The following is a 25,683-nucleotide window of genomic DNA, read 5'->3' on the forward strand; positions in this document are numbered from 1 at the left end:
GAAATAAAATGTAAGATTGAGAATGAAATGTATATTCTTGGCTGGATTACTGCATTGGACTTTTCTCTGGCCTGCCAAAGAAAACAACCGACAGACTACTCGTTCAAAATGCGGCAGCCAGAGTGTTGCAAATGCAATTTGAAACAATGGATGAAGTGAAAATGTCACGCACCCACTGACATTATTAAAAAAAAACACAAACTAATAATGTAGTAACCTCTAAAACTCTCAGCTTTGAACAGGTATTAAAAACCTGAAAACAACTATTAACAATATAAAATAAATAACATAAAATAAAAACTGAAACGATAGTCTCTACATCTTCTGTTTGTTGAACACCAGCTGTGTACAGGACTGTTGTTGTTTTGTACAGAACAGTCATCCGTCTGCATAGACCTGGTCAAACTTTGCATTTCACTGAATCTTAGGTGTTGATGGGCTGGTTCACCATTAGCATCCTGGGTGATCAAAAGTGGTATCTCATAATACAGGTGTGTATTATGAGATATCTCTCAATATCTCATCTCATCCTTAATCCTTGTTTTGTAACTATGATATTACTCAACGGTAAATAAATAGACTAACTTCTGAAACGTGTGGACTCCATCAATAGCACAAGTGAAGATGTACAATGTATTTGGCGCAAGGTCATTTCACTTCATGGACTTTAAAGTCTCAACAAGTAATGGGAGACCACTGGACAACCTATCTCTGACTCTGAAAAGTAAAAAATAAATTGTCATTTATTTCTGTTAAGGTCACTAACCGTTCTGCATGTCCTGCCGTTTGCTTTAATCCATTTTAGAACTGTTACACATATGTGTTGTTATGTTCTCTAGTGGTACAAGGTTTGTTATTGTCTTCCAAGTGGTCTTCTATGTGTGTAACTTAAGTTTGAGACAAAACTAATCAAAATCTATAGCCATGTTTAAATAACAGTAAAATGCACAAAGCATGAACAACCTCTGAGACAAAAAATAAATAATCTAATCCACACAAACATCTACAGGTCAAATTACTGTGAAATAAAGAATAAGATTGATTCAAAACGTATTTTGATTTGTTTATTTCTATCTGCAGCAACATGTTGGTAGGACAATATAGCATAACAAAAGGACAATAATAATAAATCATAGTAAGTAATGAACCATACACAAAATAATATAGATAGATACTACATCTATATTCTAATAATGTGTCTGAAAACTCTTGACACAAAGAAGTTCATGTAAACAGTATGTTAAGTTAACTAGGAATTAATCAACACATCTATTCAAACATCTAGAATCAACATGCTCTTTTACATGTAAAATGTTTATGACAGTTTAGCCATCAAACAATTGTTTACAAAAGACTATAATTGATCATCATGTAACACTTGGTAATGTGGATGTGCTGATGTTTCTCGTCGTCTATAATGACGCTGTTGTCTTACTGTTGACACTACTCAGATTTATCTTTTGTATGTGTGCGCTCATGACATTTTCTGTGTCTTGAAGTAGTTCTTTCCACACATACCACATGGGAACAGTTTAAATCAGGTGTGTACAACCTTGTGAACTTCTAAAGCATTTGATTGACTAAAAGCTTTTCCACACTGATCACATATAAAGGGGTTCTCTCCAGTGTGAATTCTCTGGTGTTTTTTAAAGTTGGCCATGTCAGAGAAGTGTTTTCCACATTGATTGCATCCATAGGGTTTCTCCCCAGTGTGAATTCTCTTGTGGCTTTTAAGGTTGCACATCATAGAGAAGTGTTGTCCACAATGATCACATCCATATGATTTCTCTCCAGTGTGAATTCTCTGGTGTCTTTTAAGGTTGGACATTTGAGAGAAGTGTTTTCCACATTGTTCGCATCCATAGGGTTTCTCCCCAGTGTGAATTTTCTCGTGTATTTTAAGGGCAGGCATTTGAGAGAAGTGTTGTCCACAATGATCACACCCATAAGGTTTCTCTCCAGTGTGAATTCTCTTGTGGCATTTAAGGCTATTCATTTCAGAGAAGTGTTGTCCACACTGGTCACATCCATATGGTTTCTTTCCAGTGTGAATTCTCTTGTAAGGTGGTGCATTTGAGAGAAGTGCTGGTGTATTTTAAGACTTGGCAATCTAGAGAAGTGCTGTCCACACTGATCACAACCATAGGGTTTCTCTCCAGTGTGAATACTCTGGTGACTTTTAAGGTGGGCAATTCGAGAGAAGTGTTGTCCACAATGATCACAACCATAGGGTTTCTCTCCAGTGTGAATTCTCTGGTGTTGTTTAAGGTTGCACATCATAGAGAAGTGTTGTCCACAATGATCACATCCATATGATTTCTCTCCAGTGTGCATTCTCTTGTGGCTTTTAAGGTTGTGCATTTTGGAGAAGTGTTTTCCACACTGATCACACCCATAGGGTTTCTCACCAGTGTGAATACTCTGGTGACTTTTAAGGTGGACCATTAGAGAGAAGTGTTGTCCACACTGATCACACCCATAGGGTTTCTCACCAGTGTGAATACTCTGGTGGCTTTTAAGGTGGCCCATTTGAGAGAAGTGCTGTCCACACTGATCACAGCCATATGGTTTCTCTCCTGTGTGAATTCTCTGGTGTACTTTAAGTCTGGAGATGTTAGGGAAGTGTTTTCCACACTGATCACAAAAGTGGCTAAGTTTCTGCTTAGCCAATCTTCTTCGTTCATTCACCTCTGGTAGGACAGGGAAGCCAGACTGATGATGCAACACTGGATTGGAAACAAAGACAAAGTAAGTATTGTTGAGAGGTACTTACACAAAATTGCATGGCAAGTAGTTAATGTCCACAATAAACAACTTACAAATGTGTTGTTTATTTTATAAATAAAATCAAATAAACAAAATCCCCACATTGTGTTGAGGAAGTAGCCAACTAACAATTACCATAAAACTTTATTACAAATAATAATCATATTTCCAAATGTGGCTAAAATAACCGCTCTACAAGCTCACAACAACTTATCAACAACACATTGCAAACTTTTAGGTAATACTATTTTCAATGTTCATTGCATGACTAAATATATAAAGGTATTAGGCTGTTACTTTAAATGTATGTAATACACTAAAGTCTTAGCATCATATAGTGAATATGTGGTTGAAGGAACTGAAAGACAAATAATAAATGATCTAAATCTAACTCACATCAAAGCTTCAGGTCAACATTAAGTTTGAGAATAAAAAAACAAACAAACATGACACATATGTCAGAACAGGAGGAAATGAAAAAGGAGGGAGAGTCAGTAACATACCAAGGTCTTTGTTTCCCTCCTGTTCAGCGGAGTTGAGGTTGAGAGAGTTCATCTTCACCTGAAGTCTGGAGTCCACAGTCAGATCTGGTCAGAAATGATTGATATCCTGGAGGAGCTGTGGAAAAAATGACCAGTACCAACTCTTCTTATACTAGAGAGTCTGGGGTGGAACCATTAACTGCTTTGAATGATTGGCCAAGGACAACAATAGAACCATCTCTCCACCAATCACAATCTAACATACTTTGCCCCCCCCCCCCCCCCCCCCATACATGCTCCATACAACCTTTTACAAAGAGAGTGGTAACAAAAGCATCCATCCAGGTTTGTTAAGTTCTCTAGTGGTACAAGGTTTGTTGTTGTCTTCCAAGTGGTCTTCTATGTGTTTAATTTATATTTTAGTATGTTTAATTGAAAAAGATGTACAACGCATGAATAACATCTGAGACAAAGCAAATCTAATCACAATCACAACCTAAAAGTGCCCCCCCCTACATGCTCCATACAACCTTTTACAAAGAGAGTGGTAACAAAAGCATCCATCTATGACATACATTGCTTTGTTAGTTTCAATATATGAACCTATATCTCTATCCAATGAATCCAGACAGAATGAGACAGACTCTCCTTCATCTTGTTATTCAAGTAGAGATGATTGCTCCATGAAATCTCCAAATTCCACCAGAACAACAGAACCAGGTAGAACCAGCTTTGTTGAAGAAACAACTGCTCACTATATTGACTTTGTACGTGTATATGCAAATACCATTTGTTTGTGTTAAATTGCAATATAAGTTCAATCTTTAAACCAACTTTGAGATGTTGTCTTTGTTTTAGTCCCTGGTGGCGGTGAGCTGATTGAGAATGTAATCAGATTACTGAAGTTACCATAAACACAGTACATGGATAGTTCACCTCAAACTGTGTCTGAGTACACATAAACATTTCACCTTGTTTTCTGTAAAGGTCACTGCTATCCACTTAGCATGTCCTGCTGTTGCTGTCATTTACATGTAACCCAGCAATAAAATATGTTATACTATAAATAGTATTTAAATCATTTAATGGATGGTTTGTTTAAAAAGTGTTAAAAGCCTTTAAAATGGTATGTGTTTTTGTTTAAAAACACAATGTATAACTCATGACTAATTCATTGGGAGTTTTGTTTAAAAGTAATGTTTTCTTGTTTATTCTGACCAGCACTTGGTTAACATTCCTGTGGGGAACGTAGCTAGGAGAGTGTGTTGCTGCCCGGACAAGAGAGAGTGGGACTCATGAAGAAAGAGAGGGAACGTAACGTAACCGAGTGGTTTCATTCAAATACATTCTGTAAGATATTATACGTTTGCAGTGCACAGACCTGCGTGTAATTTGTGTCTTACATGAGTGTTTGCGCAACAGTCAGTAGAGGACAAGCTGCTCGTTTGGGACAACAAGAAGACTTTCTACACGAAATTCAGAGACTGTTGTTTTATTGTTGTGCTAAATGCTAACGTCAATGCTAACAAGCTCAGAGTGAGTCTAGAGTCAGTTCATAGCACGTAGAACAGTCGTTTCCACAGTTGGGCTGTTGATGTGAGAGTCTGTTGTTCTCTACTGGAGGACACAAAGAGGACAATCCAATTGGAGTTTCAGCAACCAGGGCTTCACAAATAGTTCTCTGACAACGTGGGATGAGAAGATTGTGTCTGGACTGCACTGCATGCTAGTCTGCTACTATCCTGCACCTGTGAGTGACTGTTGGAGTAACAAGGAACATTAAGGTATCACTCTTTTATTTTTGCTCACCAAGGAGTGAAGGGGCCAATGTGATTTGAGGCCACAACAAACCCAAGCAACGACCAGTCCTGCAACTTAAGGGTTTTAGGTTAACTTAGTATAGTTTTGCCGGCTTTAAGGTTGTGTGTGGGCACACACATTATAACAGTGTCCTTAAGTGACTTAGTGTTTGAAAGAAAGGTGGTACATTTTTTAATAATATCTTTGAGAAGGTATTTATTATTTTAGGTATTTTGCATCTAACATTAATATGGTCAGTGTGTTCCTGAAAGAAGAGGGGTATTTGTCATTAAGGTTTTGAACCTGCACAGTGTTGAAAGAACATTGGAATTAGTTGTTTACATTTCATATTTGCTATTTTATTCTATTTTGCACCAATCATTGCACAAATAACTAAATAATTGAGATTCTATTTTTCTAAATACTTTGTGGTGTGAATTCATTTCATTGTTACCTTTTAGATAGAGGGTCCATTTGTTTACATTCCTAAATAATTATAATTGAAGCTAAGAAAGGCTTATTTTATATACTTTGGGTTAAAAACTGCATAACAAGGTAAATTCGTGGTATTGTGACCCTAAAACTGCTTTTGCATTTATTATTATAAAAGAGATCCAAGATAATTAATACTGAGTTAATCAGAGTTAAGTTAAAATTATTTAAAATAACTCAAAAGCCCTCCCCTCATTAACATGACGATTGAGGGGACCGCTACATACATGTAACTCTATTCATGTCCTTCAGTGTGAATGGGACTGTCTCCCTCCTCCCTCTTGTTATTCAAGCAACACCATGAACATAGATAAAGCCAATCAAGTCTCTATAGAAATACAATGAACACACACAAATAAAATACTCCCTATTACTTCAGAAGAGTAGAACCAGTTTTGGTGAAGAAAAAGGTGTATGCTGTATTGTGTTATTGTAGCATTCATCCAGATTTGTTAAGTTCTCTAGAGTGGTACAAGGTTTGTTATTGTCTTCCAAGTGGTCTTCTATGTGTTTAATTTATATTTTAGTACATTTAGTTGAAAAAATATGTGCAAAGCATGAATAACATCTGAGACAAAGCAAATCAGGTCTTCACAGACCTGGTCAGACTTTGAGTAAAATGAATACAATATTTAAGGTGTTTTTAACTTTTAATTTTAGTTATAGATGGCAATTATAATGTATTAAGGCATATACGGTTTATTAGCCAGGGGTCATTTTAACAAGAGCTTGTGACTAAATCTGAACTACAGAGGTACAGAGAAGGAACAGAGGTTCATTTTTTTTCCATTCCCTGAAAAGTAATAGTTTTGGACATACAAGAGTTCAGGTACAGTACACTGATGGTGTGAGAAGAACACCCCACTGAGACTATAAACTATTTATAAAGAAATACAATCCCCAAACATGTTGTCAATTAAGTAGCTAAGTAACAATGACCTTAAAAAACGTGATTGAATAGTTATTAAGTGGTTGCTTAAGACTTAAGTAATACTAAAGCCACGTAATTAAATAGTTTTTAAGTGGTTGCTTAATACTTAAGTAATACTAAAGCCACTTGCATTCTATAATGCATATTTGGTTGAATAAATTGTGAGGCAAAACTTAAATGATCTCAATCTAATCTACAGCAAATAAGATGCAGGTCAAATTACAATGAAATAAAATGTAAGATTGAGAATGAAATGTATATTCTTGGCTGGATTACTGCATTGGACTTTTCTCTGGCCTGCCAAAGAAAACAACCGACAGACTACTCGTTCAAAATGCGGCAGCCAGAGTGTTGCAAATGCAATTTGAAACAATGGATGAAGTGAAAATGTCACGCACCCACTGACATTATCAAAAAAAAACACAAACTAATAATGTAGTAACCTCTAAAACTCTCAGCTTTGAACAGGTATTAAAAACCTGAAAACAACTATTAACAATATAAAACAAATAACATAAAATAAAAACTGAAACAATAGTCTCTACATCTTCTGTTTGTTGAACACCAGCTGTGTACAGGACTGTTGTTGTTTTGTACAGAACAGTCATCCGTCTGCATAGACCTGGTCAAACTTTGCATTTCACTGAATCTTAGGTGTTGATGGGCTGGTTCACCATTAGCATCCTGGGTGATCAAAAGTGGTATCTCATAATACAGGTGTGTATTATGAGACATCTCTCAATATCTCATCTCATCCTTAATCCTTGTTTTGTAACTATGATATTACTCAATGGTAAATAAATAGACTAACTTCTGAAACGTGTGGACTCCATCAATAGCACAAGTGAAGATGTACAATGTATTTGGCGCACGGTCATTTCACTTCATGGACTTTAAAGTCTCAACAAGTAATGGGAGACCACTGGACAACCTATCTCTGACTCTGAAAAGTAAAAAATAAATTGTCATTTCTTTCTGTTAAGGTCACTAACCGTTCTGCATGTCCTGCCGTTTGCTTTAATCCATTTTAGAACTGTTACACATATGTGTTGTTATGTTCTCTAGTGGTGCAAGGTTTGTTATTGTCTTCCAAGTGGTCTTCTATGTGTGTAACTTAAGTTTGAGACAAAACTAATCAAAATCTATAGCCATGTTTAAATAACAGTAAAATGCACAAAGCATGAACAACCTCTGAGACAAAAAATAAATAATCTAATCCACACAAACATCTACAGGTCAAATTACTGTGAAATAAAGAATAAGATTGATTCAAAACGTATTTTGATTTGTTTATTTCTATCTGCAGCAACATGTTGGTAGGACAATACAGCATAACAAAAGGACAATAATAATAAATCATAGTAAGTAATGAACCATACACAAAATAATATAGATAGATACTACATCTATATTCTAATAATGTGTCTGAAAACTCTTGACACAAAGAAGTTCATGTAAACAGTAGGTTAAGTTAACTAGGAATTAATCAACACATCTATTCAAACATCTAGAATCAACATGCTCTTTTACATGTAAAATGTTTATGACAGTTTAGCCATCAAACAATTGTTTACAAAAGACTATAATTGATCATCATGTAACACTTGGTAATGTGGATGTGCTGATGTTTCTCGTCGTCTATAATGACGCTGTTGTCTTACTGTTGACACTACTCAGATTTATCTTTTGTATGTGTGCGCTCATGACATTTTCTGTGTCTTGAAGTAGTTCTTTCCACACATACCACATGGGAACGGTTTAAATCAGGTGTGTACAACCTTGTGAACTTCTAAAGCATTTGATTGACTAAAAGCTTTTCCACACTGATCACATATAAAGGGGTTCTCTCCAGTGTGAATTCTCTGGTGTTTTTTAAAGTTGGCCATGTCAGAGAAGTGTTTTCCACATTGATTTCATCCATAGGGTTTCTCCCCAGTGTGAATTCTCTTGTGGCTTTTAAGGCTCTTCATTTCAAAGAAGTGTTTTCCACACTGGTCACATCCATAGGGTTTCTATCCAGTGTGAATTATCTGGTGTCTTTTAAGGTTGGACATTTGAGAGAAGTGTTTTCCACATTGATCGCATCCATAGGGTTTCTCCCCAGTGTGAATTTTCTCGTGTCTTTTAAGGGCAGGCATTTGAGAGAAGTGTTGTCCACAATGATCACACCCATAAGGTTTCTCTCCAGTGTGAATTCTCTTGTGGCATTTAAGGCTATTCATTTCAGAGAAGTGTTGTCCACACTGGTCACATCCATATGGTTTCTTTCCAGTGTGAATTCTCTTGTGGCTTTTAAGGTGGTGCATTTGAGAGAAGTGCTGTCCACACTGATCACAACCATAGGGTTTCTCTCCAGTGTGAATTCTCTGGTGTATTTTAAGACTTGGCAATCTAGAGAAGTGCTGTCCACACTTATCACAACCATAGGGTTTCTCTCCAGTGTGAATGCTCTGGTGACTTTTAAGGTGGGCAATTCGAGAGAAGTGTTGTCCACAATGATCACAACCATAGGGTTTCTCTCCAGTGTGAATTCTCTGGTGTTGTTTAAGGTTGCACATCATAGAGAAGTGTTGTCCACAATGATCACATCCATATGATTTCTCTCCAGTGTGCATTCTCTTGTGGCTTTTAAGGTTGTGCATTTTGGAGAAGTGTTTTCCACACTGATCACACCCATAGGGTTTCTCACCAGTGTGGATACTCTGGTGACTTTTAAGGTGGACCATTAGAGAGAAGTGTTGTCCACACTGATCACACCCATAGGGTTTCTCACCAGTGTGAATACTCTGGTGGCTTTTAAGGTGGCCCATTTGAGAGAAGTGCTGTCCACACTGATCACAGCCATATGGTTTCTCTCCTGTGTGAATTATCTGGTGTACTTTAAGTCTGGAGATGTTAGGGAAGTGTTTTCCACACTGATCACAAAAGTGAAGTTTCTGCTTAGCCAATCTTCTTCGTTCATTCACCTCTGGTAGGACAGGGAAGCCAGACTGATGATGCAACACTGGATTGGAAACAAAGACAAAGTAAGTATTGTTGAGAGGTACTTACACAAAATTGCATGGCAAGTAGTTAATGTCCACAATAAACAACTTACAAATGTGTTGTTTATTTTATAAATAAAATCAAATAAACAAAATCCCCACATTGTGTTGAGGAAGTAGCCAACTAACAATTACCATAAAACTGTATTACAAATAATAATCATATTTCCAAATGTGGCTAAAATAACCGCTCTACAAGCTCACAACAACTTATCAACAACACATTGCAAACTTTTAGGTAATACTATTTTCAATGTTCATTGCATGACTAAATATATAAAGGTATTAGGCTGTTACTTTAAACGTATGTAATACACTAAAGTCTTAGCATCATATAGTGAATATGTGGTTGAAGGAACTGAAAGACAAATAATAAATGATCTAAATCTAACTCACATCAAAGCTTCAGGTCAACATTAAGTTTGAGAATAAAAAAAAAAAACAAACATGACACATATGTCAGAACAGGAGGAAATGAAAAAGGAGGGAGAGTCAGTAACATACCAAGGTCTTTGTTTCCCTCCTGTTCAGCGGAGTTGAGGTTGAGAGAGTTCATCTTCACCTGAAGTCTGGAGTCCACAGTCAGATCTGGTCAGAAATGATTGATATCCTGGAGGAGCTGTGGAAATATACTAGAGAGTCTGGGGTGGAACCATTAACTGCTTTGAATGATTGGCCAAGGACAACAATAGAACCATCTCTCCACCAATCACAATCTAACATACTTTGCCCCCCCCCCCCCCCCATACATGCTCCATACAACCTTTTACAAAGAGAGTGGTAACAAAAGCATCCATCCAGGTTTGTTAAGTTCTCTAGTGGTACAAGGTTTGTTGTTGTCTTCCAAGTGGTCTTCTATGTGTTTAATTTATATTTTAGTATGTTTAATTGAAAAAGATGTACAACGCATGAATAACATCTGAGACAAAGCAAATCTAATCACAATCACAACCTAACAGTGCCCCCCCCCCTACATGCTCCATACAACCTTTTACAAAGAGAGTGGTAACAAAAGCATCCATCTATGACATACATTGCTTTGTTAGTTTCAATATATGAACCTATATCTCCATCCAATGAATCCAGACAGAATGAGACAGACTCTCCTTCATCTTGTTATTCAAGTAGAGATGATTGCTCCATGAAATCTCCAAATTCCACCAGAACAACAGAACCAGGTAGAACCAGCTTTGTTGAAGAAACAACTGCTCACTATATTGACTTTGTACGTGTATATGCAAATACCATTTGTTTGTGTTAAATTGCAATATAAGTTCAATCTTTAAACCAACTTTGAGATGTTGTCTTTGTTTTAGTCCCTGGTGGCGGTGAGCTGATTGAGAATGTAATCAGATTACTGAAGTTACCATAAACACAGTACATGGATAGTTCACCTCAAACTGTGTCTGAGTACACATAAACATTTCACCTTGTTTTCTGTAAAGGTCACTGCTATCCACTTAGCATGTCCTGCTGTTGCTGTCATTTACATGTAACCCAGCAATAAAATATGTTATACTATAAATAGTATTTAAATCATTTAATGGATGGTTTGTTTAAAAAGTGTTAAAGGCCTTTAAAATGGTATGTGTTTTTGTTTAAAAACATAATGTATAACTCATGACTAATTCATTGGGAGTTTTGTTTAAAAGTAATGTTTTCTTGTTTATTCTGACCAGCACTTATGGGGTTAACATTCCTGTGGGGAACGTAGCTAGGAGAGTGTGTTGCTGCCCGGACAAGAGAGAGTGGGACTCATGAAGAAAGAGAGGGAACGTAACGTAACCGAGTGGTTTCATTCAAATACATTCTGTAAGATATTATACGTTTGCAGTGCACAGACCTGCGTGTAATTTGTGTCTTACATGAGTGTTTGCGCAACAGTCAGTAGAGGACAAGCTGCTCGTTTGGGACAACAAGAAGACTTTCTACACGAAATTCAGAGACTGTTGTTTTATGTTGTGCTAAATGCTAACGTCAATGCTAACAAGCTCAGAGTGAGTCTAGAGTCAGTTCATAGCACGTAGAACAGTCGTTTCCACAGTTGGGCTGTTGATGTGAGAGTCTGTTGTTCTCTACTGGAGGACACAAAGAGGACAATCCAATTGGAGTTTCAGCAACCAGGGCTTCACAAATAGTTCTCTGACAACGTGGGATGAGAAGATTGTGTCTGGACTGCACTGCATGCTAGTCTGCTACTATCCTGCACCTGTGAGTGACTGTTGGAGTAACAAGGAACATTAAGGTATCACTCTTTTATTTTTGCTCACCAAGGAGTGAAGGGGCCAATGTGATTTGAGGCCACAACAAACCCAAGCAACGACCAGTCCTGCAACTTAAGGGTTTTAGGTTAACTTAGTATAGTTTTGCCGGCTTTAAGGTTGTGTGTGGGCACACACATTATAACAGTGTCCTTAAGTGACTTAGTGTTTGAAAGAAAGGTGGTACATTTTTTAATAATATCTTTGAGAAGGTATTTATTATTTTAGGTATTTTGCATCTAACATTAATATGGTCAGTGTGTTCCTGAAAGAAGAGGGGTATTTGTCATTAAGGTTTTGAACCTGCACAGTGTTGAAAGAACATTGGAATTAGTTGTTTACATTTCATATTTGCTATTTGATTCTATTTTGCACCAATCATTGCACAAATAACTAAATCATTGAGATTCTATTTTTCTAAATACTTTGTGGTGTGAATTCATTTCATTGTTACCTTTTAGATAGAGGGTCCATTTGTTTACATTCCTAAATAATTATAATTGAAGCTAAGAAAGGCTTATTTTATATACTTTGGGTTAAAAACTGCATAACAAGGTAAATTAATGGTATTGTGACTCTTTTGCATTCATAATTATAAAAGAGATCCAAGATAATTAATACTGAGTTAATCAGAGTTAAGTTAAAATTATTTAAAAGAACTCAAAAGCCCTCCCCTCATTAACATGACGATTGAGGGGACTGCTACATACATGTAACTCTATTCATGTCCTTCAGTGTGAATGGGACTGTCTCTCTCCTCCCTCTTGTAATTCAAGCAACACCGTTAACATAGATCAGGCCAATCACGTCTCTAGAAATACAATGAACACACAAATACTCCCAATTACTTCAGAAGAACAGAACCGGGTAGAACCAGTTTTGGTGAAGAAACAAGTGTAAGCTGTATTGTGTGATTGTACATCACATCAACTTAATGTATCTTGCACAACTCACAATCTCTAACATTACACTTGGTTTTGTGGATGGGTTGATGTTTCTAGTGCTCTATAATTAAGCTCTTGTCATACTTTTCACACTAATCAGATGTATCTTTGCTTGAGGTAGCAAAACTCTGTCCACACCAAAACACTTACAGTAAAGCAGCAATATTAACACTGCCTACTGTACCTCTTGCCTTTGAATACACTCTAAGAAAAATCTGTAAAATGATGGCCAATGTGGTGTCAATTTTTACTGTTTAAGTACTGTAATAGACCTTTACATTACTTTTGCCGTAAAAAAGCAGTGTTGCCAGGTCTGCTTATTATAAGTTTCCCCAAGATTTTATTTGAAAATAGCAGATCTACAAGCTCACAACGCGTCGTGTCGCGGCACATTGTGAGCTTGTAGATCTACTATTTTCTAATAGTTGATGTATAGGATTAAAGTGCTTATGTGGCCCACTTCACGTCTTTTAGGCTTTTTTTCCTAGACCTTGTGGCTTGTTTGTGTCCCTCACAGAATCTGGCAACACTGGTTGCGCATTGCATTGTGGGTCCTTTTGCCCGGCGAAAAAAATATTTATGGCCGCCATTACAGGCCGTGCGTTCTAACGGGGTTCCTGAAAGTCTGCTCGGTAGGTTGGTTCATTGTGTTTCCCCCCGTGCAAAAGTTGGCCAGTTTATGTATTTAATAGGTAGAGTTTGTATTTATGGTTAGTTTATTTTCGCAGGTTTGTGTGTTGTTGTTTTATTAGTAGCATTTCAACCGGTATATCGTTAGCTACCATTGGCACAGTGTTTTCCTCCTCAAACACTGCGCTCAATTCAGCTATAAAAGTAGCATATCGACTAATATATATTCGATAGGCTTCGTTGACATTTGAAGGTGTGTGTGTTATGTTGTGGTTATATTTGGATTAAAAGAAGTATTGTAAAAGGCCGCGGGCTAACGTTAACTCCCGTTAGCTTCCATTACCGTGGTGTTTTCCTCCTCAAACACTGCGGTAAATTCAGCTATAATACTTTCATATCGACTAATATATATATCCGACAGGCTTCGTTGACATTTGAAGGGTTGTGTGTTATATTGTGGTTACATTTGGATTAAAAGTAGTGTTAACTTCGCTTCACCGTGCTTTTTAGCAGTACCTGTGGGAAACTTGAAGTTTGTTAATTTCTATAGTGATCCGGTCTAGAGCCCGCCTACTGTATCCGATCATTTGCGCGCACACATAGATGCAAGAAACGTTTCCGTATCCGGTATAGACCCAGACCGGATCAGCAACTTGCAAGCAACTTGAATCCCACTGTAGGATTGTGAGTTGTCTTCAGTATTACGTTCCTTTGCTGGGCAATGTGTTTTGTAGAATGAGTTGCTAAACACTTTGTTTGTATTTGTCAGGTGAAGGATAGATGGAAAAAGAGTCAATCATAATGGAATAAGGCTCTCATTAGAATCAGAATCAATAGGCAGTCTTATCAACATGTTGGCATGTCTGGTTTAAGCCATGCAGTACAGGGCTTGATGCACATGTAATTTTGTTTTGATGCATGGTCACAGACATGTTTTATTATTATTGTTATTATTGTTAATATTATCATTGTTCCTTCCACAATCCCTATGACCACATTCAACCCATTAAGACAGGGGGGAAAATAGCAGATCAACAAGCTCATAGTGCAGCACCTACGAGCTTGTAGATCTACTTCTTTGTGAAAATTTGTGCAAATCTTTGAATATATATATATTTTTCCCCATTAAGACAGGGGAAAAAATAGCAGATCAACAAGCTCATAGTGCAGCACCTATGAGCTTGTAGATCTGCTATTTTTTTGTGAAAATCTTTGAAAATATATATATTTTTAAAGCGCACATTTGTATCTCAAATCTTTGTTTCTGGGGCTCCCTGGAACAACACATTTTGAGATGGGGGTCCGTGGCCAAATGCATATCTAAAAATCATTTTTCAAAATCCGAACAGTATGTTGCTAAATCATTGGTGCTCCAACTTTTTCCCATGTCAAGGACCCCTAAAATTATATATATTTGGCCGTGGACCCCATCTCAAAATATGTTGTTCTAGGGACCCCCCCAGAAGCACAGATTGGAGTTAAAATGTTCGCTTTCAAACACAAATGTTCACGATTTTTCCCAAAAATGGCAGATCAACTCGGTGCCGCGCTATGAGCTTGTAGATCTGCTTTTTGTTTTTTTAATAACCAAATAAATCTAAAAATAACGTTCCTGGGTGTTAATATAATAATAATATTCATAATATCTGTTAATATGAAGGACTCTGTCCGTAAGAAATCCTGGCACAGTAATCTGAGAGATGCCATCACAGAAATCTCGAAAACTTCCTCACACTTATGTGTTTTTGTTACATTGAATAATTTACTATTGTTTTTTATTCCACGGGACATCTTTTTCTAACTTGCCCCAGTTAGCTTCAAAGTGCACAGTTTTACCCCAGTGACAAGTTAATAGTAATGATGATAATATATAACATCGTCTGTGGCAACCATGTTTTCAAATCAACTAGCTGTCTAATCTTCATTTGTGTCATGTTCAGCCTTGACTGCCTGTCTACATGACCTGTTTGAAGGTGTGGTTAACCATGATTTAGCAATATGTTTGCTCATAACAGATTTTATTAGGAATTGCAGAGTTACAAAATAACAGGCTCAAATAATTTCCAGGTGAAAGTGTCAGCCGGTGGAATTTGATTCTATGATTTGTATTTTGATTTGTTATATTTATTTTCCTGTCCACCACTGCTGTCAAGCCTGGTTTGATCAGTAAGGACCTGAACCAGGGTGTTGGAGTGGAAGCTCATTAAATTGCCTTGGAGGGTGTCCCCAGGAGGAGTGCACTGCCCAGCAGAGAGAACGCATGCAGGAGGACGGGCCCTGTCTGGCCCTGGGCTGGCCCTGTCCACCCGCACCCCTGTCCATGGTAGCTATCCTCCCTGTCCTCCCTCTAGCCTGTGTTCTCTCTGCTGGGCAGTGCACTCATCTCTCCAGCAGCACACTCCTGGGTCACTCCCTACACAGTACACACAGAACAGTTTTCCCCCCTTTTAAAGGCACCTTAATGGGCTGCCACTCCAACACACAGGTTCTTGCCTATTTTAGTGCTCCATAGGGTTTCTCACCAGTGTGAATTCTCTGGTGACTTTTAAGGTTATACATATGAGAGAAGTGTTTTCCACACTGATCACATCCGTAGGCTTTCTCACCAGTGTGAATTCTCTGGTGGCCTTTAAGGTGGGCCATTTGAGAGAAGTGTTGTCCACACTGATCACAGCCATAATGTTTCTCTCCTGTGTGAATTCTCTGGTGTATTTTAAGGTTGGACACTTTAGGGAAGTTTTTTCCACACTGATCACAAAAGTGTAGTTTCTGCTTAGCCAATCTTCTTTGTTCGTTCATATCTGGTAGGACAGGGAAGCCAGACTGATGATGCAACACTGGATTGGAAACAAAGACAAAGTAAGTTGAGACAACTTACAAATGTGTTGTGCATTGTATAAATAAAATCCCCACATTGTGTTGATGTAGCCAACTAACCATTACCTTAAAACCTTATTACAAATAATAATCATATTTCCAAATGTGGCTAAAATAACCGCTCTACCAGCTCACACCAACTTATCAACGACACATTGCAAGCTTTTAGGTAATGCAATAAATTCAATGTTCACTGCATGACTAAATATATAAAGGTAATATAGCTGTTACTTAAAACGTATGTAATACACAAAGTCTTAGCATCATATAGTGAATATGTGGTTGAAGGAACTGTGAGACAAACAATAAATGATCTAAATCTAACTCACATCAAAGCTACAGGTCAACATTAAGTTAGAATAAAACAAATATTGAGACTTGTTTTACTTGAAAGGAAAAGCAACACAAACATGACACATGACTCAGAACTCAGAACAGGGGGAAATGAAAAAGGAGGGAGAGTCAGTAACATAGCAAGGTCTTTGTTTCCCTCCTGTTCAGCAGAGTTGATGTTGAGAGAGTTCATCTTCACCTGAAGTCTGGAGTCCACAGTCAGATCTGGTCAGAACTGATTGATATCCTGGAGGAGCTGTGGAAGAAGTGACCAGTACCAACTCTTCTTATACTAGAGAGTCTGGGGTGGAACCATTAACGGCTTTGAATGATTGGCCAAAGACAACAATAGAACCATCTCTCCACCAATCACAATCTAACATACCCCCCCCCCCCCCCCATACATGCTCCATACAACCTTTTACAAAGAGAGTGGTAACAAAAGCATCCATCCAGGTTTGTTAAGTTCTCTAGTGGTACAAGGTTTGTTGTTGTCTTCCAAGTGGTCTTCTATGTGTTTAATTTATATTTTAGTATGTTTAATTGAAAAAGATGTACAACGCATGAATAACATCTGAGACAAAGCAAATCTAATCACAATCACAACCTAACAGTGCCCCCCCCCTACATGCTCCATACAACCTTTTACAAAGAGAGTGGTAACAAAAGCATCCATCTATGACATACATTGCTTTGTTAGTTTCAATATATGAACCTATATCTCCATCCAATGAATCCAGACAGAATGAGACAGACTCTCCTTCATCTTGTTATTCAAGTAGAGATGATTGCTCCATGAAATCTCCAAATTCCACCAGAACAACAGAACCAGGTAGAACCAGCTTTGTTGAAGAAACAACTGCTCACTATATTGACTTTGTACGTGTATATGCAAATACCATTTGTTTGTGTTAAATTGCAATATAAGTTCAATCTTTAAACCAACTTTGAGATGTTGTCTTTGTTTTAGTCCCTGGTGGCGGTGAGCTGATTGAGAATGTAATCAGATTACTGAAGTTACCATAAACACAGTACATGGATAGTTCACCTCAAACTGTGTCTGAGTACACATAAACATTTCACCTTGTTTTCTGTAAAGGTCACTGCTATCCACTTAGCATGTCCTGCTGTTGCTGTCATTTACATGTAACCCAGCAATAAAATATTTTATACTATAAATAGTATTTAAATCATTTAATGGATGGTTTGTTTAAAAGGTGTTAAAAGCCTTTAAAATGGTATGTGTTTTTGTTTAAAAACATAATGTATAACTCATGACTAATTCATTGGGAGTTTTGTTTTGTTTAAAAGTAATGTTTTCTTGTTTATTCTGACCAGCACTTATGGGGTTAACATTCCTGTGGGGAACGTAGCTAGGAGGGTGTGTTGCTGCCCGGACAAGAGAGAGTGGGACTCATGAAGAAAGAGAGGGAACGTAACGTAACCGAGTGGTTTCATTCAGAGACATTCTGTATGATATTATACGTTTGCAGTGCACAGACCTGCGTGTAATTTGTGTCTTACATGAGTGTTTGCACAACAGTCAGTATAAGAGGACAAGCTGCACGTTTGGGACTGTTGTTTTTAGGTTGTGCTAAATGCTAACGTCAATGCTAACAAGCTCAGAGTGAGTCTAGAGTCAGTTCATAGCACGTAAACAGTCGTTTCTAGGCCCAGCTTAACTTCCACAGTTGGGCTGTTGATGTGAGAGTCTGTTGTTCTCTACTGGAGGACACAAAGAGGACAATCCAATTAGAGTTTCAGCAACCAGGGCTTCACAAATAGTTCTCTGGTAACGTGGGATGAGAAGATTGTGTCTGGACTGCACTGCATGCTAGTCTGCTACTATCCTGCACATGTGAGTGACTGTTGGAGTAACAAGGAACATTAAGGTATCACTCTTTTATTTTTGCTCACCAAGTAGTGAAGGGGCCAATGTGATTTGAGGCCACAACAAACCCAAACAACGAGCAGTCCTGCAACTTAAGGGTTTTAGGTTAACTTAGTATAGTTTTGCCGGCTTTAAGGTTGTGTGTGGGCACACACATTATAACAGTGTCCTTAAGTGACTTAGTGTTTGAAAGAAAGGTGGTACATGTTTTAAGAATATTTTTGAGAAGGTATTTATTATTTTAGGTATTTTGCATCTAACATTAATATGGTCAGTGTATTCCTGAAAGAAGAGGGGCATTTGTCATTAAGGTTTTGAACCTGCACAGTGTTGAAAGAACATTGGAATTAGTTGTTTACATTTCATATTTGCTATTTTATTCTATTTTGCACCAATCATTGCACAAATAACTAAATAATTGAGATTCTATTTTCTAAATACTTTGTGGTGTGAATTCATTTCATTGTTACCTTTTAGATAGAGGGTCCATTTGTTTACATTCCTAAATAATTATAATTGAAGCTAAGAAAGGCTTATTTTATATACTTTGGGTTAAAAACTGCATAACAAGGTAAATTCGTGGTATTGTGACTCTAAAACTGCTTTTGCATTTATTATTATAAAAGAGATCCAAGATAATTAATACTGAGTTAAACAGAGTTAAGTTAAAATTATTTAAAATAACTCAAAAGCCCTCCCCTCATTAACATGACGATTGAGGGGACCGCTACATACATGTAACTCTATTAATGTCCTTCAGTGTGAATGGGACTGTCTCCCTCCTCCCTCTTGTTATTCAAGCAACACCATGAACATAGATGAAGCCAATCAAGTCTCTATAGAAATACAATGAACACACACAAATAAAATACTCCCTATTACTTCAGAAGAATAGAACCAGTTTTGGTGAAGAAAAAAGTGTATGCTGTATTGTGTTATTGTAGCATTCATCCAGATGTGTTAAGTTCTCTAGAGTGGTAGAAGGTTTGTTATTGTCTTCCAAGTGGTCTTCTATGTGTTTAATTTATATTTTAGTACATTTAGTTGAAAAAATATGTGCAAAGCATGAATAACATCTGAGACAAATCAAATCAGGTCTTCACAGACCTGGTCAGACTTTGAGTAAAATGAATACAATATTTAAGGTGTTTTTAACTTTTAATTTTAGTTATAGATGGCAATTATAATGTATTAAGGCATATACGGTTTATTAGCCAGGGGTCATTTTAACAAGAGCTTGTGACTAAATCTGAACTACAGAGGTACAGAGAAGGAACAGAGGTTCATTTTTTTTCCATTCCCTGAAAAGTAATAGTTTTGGACATACAAGAGTTCAGGTACAGTACACTGATGGTGTGAGAAGAACACCCCACTGAGACTATAAACTATTTATAAAGAAATACAATCCCCAAACATGTTGTCAATTAAGTAGCTAAGTAACAATGACCTTAAAAAACGTGATTGAATAGTTATTAAGTGGTTGCTTAAGACTTAAGTAATACTAAAGCCACGTAATTAAATAGTTTTTAAGTGGTTGCTTAATACTTAAGTAATACTAAAGCCACTTGCATTCTATAATGCATATTTGGTTGAATAAATTGTGAGGCAAAACTTAAATGATCTCAATCTAATCTACAGCAAATAAGATGCAGGTCAAATTACAATGAAATAAAATGTAAGATTGAGAATGAAATGTATATTCTTGGCTGGATTACTGCATTGGACTTTTCTCTGGCCTGCCAAAGAAAACAACCGACAGACTACTCGTTCAAAATGCGGCAGCCAGAGTGTTGCAAATGCAATTTGAAACAATGGATGAAGTGAAAATGTCACGCACCCACTGACATTATTAAAAAAAAACACAAACTAATAATGTAGTAACCTCTAAAACTCTCAGCTTTGAACAGGTATTAAAAACCTGAAAACAACTATTAACAATATAAAATAAATAACATAAAATAAAAACTGAAACGATAGTCTCTACATCTTCTGTTTGTTGAACACCAGCTGTGTACAGGACTGTTGTTGTTTTGTACAGAACAGTCATCCGTCTGCATAGACCTGGTCAAACTTTGCATTTCACTGAATCTTAGGTGTTGATGGGCTGGTTCACCATTAGCATCCTGGTTGATCAAAAGTGGTATCTCATAATACAGGTGTGTATTATGAGATATCTCTCAATATCTCATCTCATCCTTAATCCTTGTTTTGTAACTATGATATTACTCAACGGTAAATAAATAGACTAACTTCTGAAACGTGTGGACTCCATCAATAGCACAAGTGAAGATGTACAATGTATTTGGCGCAAGGTCATTTCACTTCATGGACTTTAAAGTCTCAACAAGTAATGGGAGACCACTGGACAACCTATCTCTGACTCTGAAAAGTAAAAAATAAATTGTCATTTCTTTCTGTTAAGGTCACTAACCGTTCTGCATGTCCTGCCGTTTGCTTTAATCCATTTTAGAACTGTTACACATATGTGTTGTTATGTTCTCTAGTGGTACAAGGTTTGTTATTGTCTTCCAAGTGGTCTTCTATGTGTGTAACTTAAGTTTGAGACAAAACTAATCAAAATCTATAGCCATGTTTAAATAACAGTAAAATGCACAAAGCATGAACAACCTCTGAGACAAAAAATAAATAATCTAATCCACACAAACATCTACAGGTCAAATTACTGTGAAATAAAGAATAAGATTGATTCAAAACGTATTTTGATTTGTTTATTTCTATCTGCAGCAACATGTTGGTAGGACAATACAGCATAACAAAAGGACAATAATAATAAATCATAGTAAGTAATGAACCATACACAAAATAATATAGATAGATACTACATCTATATTCTAATAATGTGTCTGAAAACTCTTGACACAAAGAAGTTCATGTAAACAGTATGTTAAGTTAACTAGGAATTAATCAACACATCTATTCAAACATCTAGAATCAACATGCTCTTTTACATGTAAAATGTTTATGACAGTTTAGCCATCAAACAATTGTTTACAAAAGACTATAATTGATCATCATGTAACACTTGGTAATGTGGATGTGCTGATGTTTCTCGTCGTCTATAATGACGCTGTTGTCTTACTGTTGACACTACTCAGATTTATCTTTTGTATGTGTGCGCTCATGACATTTTCTGTGTCTTGAAGTAGTTCTTTCCACACATACCACATGGGAACAGTTTAAATCAGGTGTGTACAACCTTGTGAACTTCTAAAGCATTTGATTGACTAAAAGCTTTTCCACACTGATCACATATAAAGGGGTTCTCTCCAGTGTGAATTCTCTTGTGGCTTTTAAGGTTGCACATCATAGAGAAGTGTTGTCCACAATGATCACATCCATATGATTTCTCTCCAGTGTGAATTCTCTGGTGTCTTTTAAGGTTGGACATTTGAGAGAAGTGTTTTCCACATTGTTCGCATCCATAGGGTTTCTCCCCAGTGTGAATTTTCTCGTGTCTTTTAAGGGCAGGCATTTGAGAGAAGTGTTGTCCACAATGATCACACCCATAAGGTTTCTCTCCAGTGTGAATTCTCTTGTGGCATTTAAGGCTATTAATTTCAGAGAAGTGTTGTCCACACTGGTCACATCCATATGGTTTCTTTCCAGTGTGAATTCTCTTGTGGCTTTTAAGGTGGTGCATTTGAGAGAAGTGCTGTCCACACTGATCACAACCATAGGGTTTCTCTCCAGTGTGAATTCTCTGGTGTATTTTAAGACTTGGCAATCTAGAGAAGTGCTGTCCACACTGATCACAACCATAGGGTTTCTCTCCAGTGTGAATACTCTGGTGACTTTTAAGGTGGGCAATTCGAGAGAAGTGTTGTCCACAATGATCACAACCATAGGGTTTCTCTCCAGTGTGAATTCTCTGGTGTTGTTTAAGGTTGCACATCATAGAGAAGTGTTGTCCACAATGATCACATCCATATGATTGCTCTCCAGTGTGCATTCTCTTGTGGCTTTTAAGGTTGTGCATTTTGGAGAAGTGTTTTCCACACTGATCACACCCATAGGGTTTCTCACCAGTGTGAATACTCTGGTGACTTTTAAGGTGGACCATTAGAGAGAAGTGTTGTCCACACTGATCACACCCATAGGGTTTCTCACCAGTGTGAATACTCTGGTGGCTTTTAAGGTGGCCCATTTGAGAGAAGTGCTGTCCACACTGATCACAGCCATATGGTTTCTCTCCTGTGTGAATTCTCTGGTGTACTTTAAGTCTGGAGATGTTAGGGAAGTGTTTTCCACACTGATCACAAAAGTGAAGTTTCTGCTTAGCCAATCTTCTTCGTTCATTCACCTCTGGTAGGACAGGGAAGCCAGACTGATGATGCAACACTGGATTGGAAACAAAGACAAAGTAAGTATTGTTGAGAGGTACTTACACAAAATTGCATGGCAAGTAGTTAATGTCCACAATAAACAACTTACAAATGTGTTGTTTATTTTATAAATAAAATCAAATAAACAAAATCCCCACATTGTGTTGAGGAAGTAGCCAACTAACAATTACCATAAAACTTTATTACAAATAATAATCATATTTCCAAATGTGGCTAAAATAACCGCTCTACAAGCTCACAACAACTTATCAACAACACATTGCAAACTTTTAGGTAATACTATTTTCAATGTTCATTGCATGACTAAATATATAAAGGTATTAGGCTGTTACTTTAAACGTATGTAATACACTAAAGTCTTAGCATCATATAGTGAATATGTGGTTGAAGGAACTGAAAGACAAATAATAAATGATCTAAATCTAACTCACATCAAAGCTTCAGGTCAACATTAAGTTTGAGAATAAAAAAACAAACAAACATGACACATATGTCAGAACAGGAGGAAATGAAAAAGGAGGGAGAGTCAGTAACATACCAAGGTCTTTGTTTCCCTCCTGTTCAGCGGAGTTGAGGTTGAGAGAGTTCATCTTCACCTGAAGTCTGGAGTCCACAGTCAGATCTGGTCAGAAATGATTGATATCCTGGAGGAGCTGTGGAAAAAATGACCAGTACCAACTCTTCTTATACTAGAGAGTCTGGGGTGGAACCATTAACTGCTTTGAATGATTGGCCAAGGACAATAATAGAACCATCTCTCCACCAATCACAATCTAACATACTTTGCCCCCCCCCCCCCCCCTACATGCTCCATACAACCTTTTACAAAGAGAGTGGTAACAAAAGCATCCATCCAGGTTTGTTAAGTTCTCTAGTGGTACAAGGTTTGTTGTTGTCTTCCAAGTGGTCTTCTATGTGTTTAATTTATATTTTAGTATGTTTAATTGAAAAAGATGTACAACGCATGAATAACATCTGAGACAAAGCAAATCTAATCACAATCACAACCTAACAGTGCCCCCCCCCTACATGCTCCATACAACCTTTTACAAAGAGAGTGGTAACAAAAGCATCCATCTATGATTCTCACGTTCAGCTCCATGGTTCACCAGCGAGCTGCGGAAAATGAAGGCTGCAGGGCGTGTCCTGGAACGGCGGCTCAAGACCTCAGGGCTCACGGTTCATAAAATGGCCTATAGGGAACACCAAAAGGCCTACACTAACACATTGTGTTGATGTAGCCAACTAACCATTACCTTAAAACCTTATTACAAATAATAATCATATTTCCAAATGTGGCTAAAATAACCGCTCTACCAGCTCACACCAACTTATCAACGACACATTGCAAGCTTTTAGGTAATGCAATAAATTCAATGTTCACTGCATGACTAAATATATAAAGGTAATATAGCTGTTACTTAAAACGTATGTAATACACAAAGTCTTAGCATCATATAGTGAATATGTGGTTGAAGGAACTGTGAGACAAACAATAAATGATCTAAATCTAACTCACATCAAAGCTACAGGTCAACATTAAGTTAGAATAAAACAAATATTGAGACTTGTTTTACTTGAAAGGAAAAGCAACACAAACATGACACATGACTCAGAACTCAGAACAGGGGGAAATGAAAAAGGAGGGAGAGTCAGTAACATAGCAAGGTCTTTGTTTCCCTCCTGTTCAGCAGAGTTGATGTTGAGAGAGTTCATCTTCACCTGAAGTCTGGAGTCCACAGTCAGATCTGGTCAGAACTGATTGATATCCTGGAGGAGCTGTGGAAGAAGTGACCAGTACCAACTCTTCTTATACTAGAGAGTCTGGGGTGGAACCATTAACGGCTTTGAATGATTGGCCAAAGACAACAATAGAACCATCTCTCCACCAATCACAATCTAACATACCCCCCCCCCCCCCCATACATGCTCCATACAACCTTTTACAAAGAGAGTGGTAACAAAAGCATCCATCCAGGTTTGTTAAGTTCTCTAGTGGTACAAGGTTTGTTGTTGTCTTCCAAGTGGTCTTCTATGTGTTTAATTTATATTTTAGTATGTTTAATTGAAAAAGATGTACAACGCATGAATAACATCTGAGACAAAGCAAATCTAATCACAATCACAACCTAACAGTGCCCCCCCCCTACATGCTCCATACAACCTTTTACAAAGAGAGTGGTAACAAAAGCATCCATCTATGACATACATTGCTTTGTTAGTTTCAATATATGAACCTATATCTCCATCCAATGAATCCAGACAGAATGAGACAGACTCTCCTTCATCTTGTTATTCAAGTAGAGATGATTGCTCCATGAAATCTCCAAATTCCACCAGAACAACAGAACCAGGTAGAACCAGCTTTGTTGAAGAAACAACTGCTCACTATATTGACTTTGTACGTGTATATGCAAATACCATTTGTTTGTGTTAAATTGCAATATAAGTTCAATCTTTAAACCAACTTTGAGATGTTGTCTTTGTTTTAGTCCCTGGTGGCGGTGAGCTGATTGAGAATGTAATCAGATTACTGAAGTTACCATAAACACAGTACATGGATAGTTCACCTCAAACTGTGTCTGAGTACACATAAACATTTCACCTTGTTTTCTGTAAAGGTCACTGCTATCCACTTAGCATGTCCTGCTGTTGCTGTCATTTACATGTAACCCAGCAATAAAATATTTTATACTATAAATAGTATTTAAATCATTTAATGGATGGTTTGTTTAAAAGGTGTTAAAAGCCTTTAAAATGGTATGTGTTTTTGTTTAAAAACATAATGTATAACTCATGACTAATTCATTGGGAGTTTTGTTTTGTTTAAAAGTAATGTTTTCTTGTTTATTCTGACCAGCACTTATG

This window comes from Gymnoscopelus microlampas (genome assembly GCF_963454915.1).
Source record: "Gymnoscopelus microlampas genome assembly, chromosome: 19".
Lineage (NCBI taxonomy): Eukaryota > Metazoa > Chordata > Actinopteri > Myctophiformes > Myctophidae > Gymnoscopelus > Gymnoscopelus microlampas.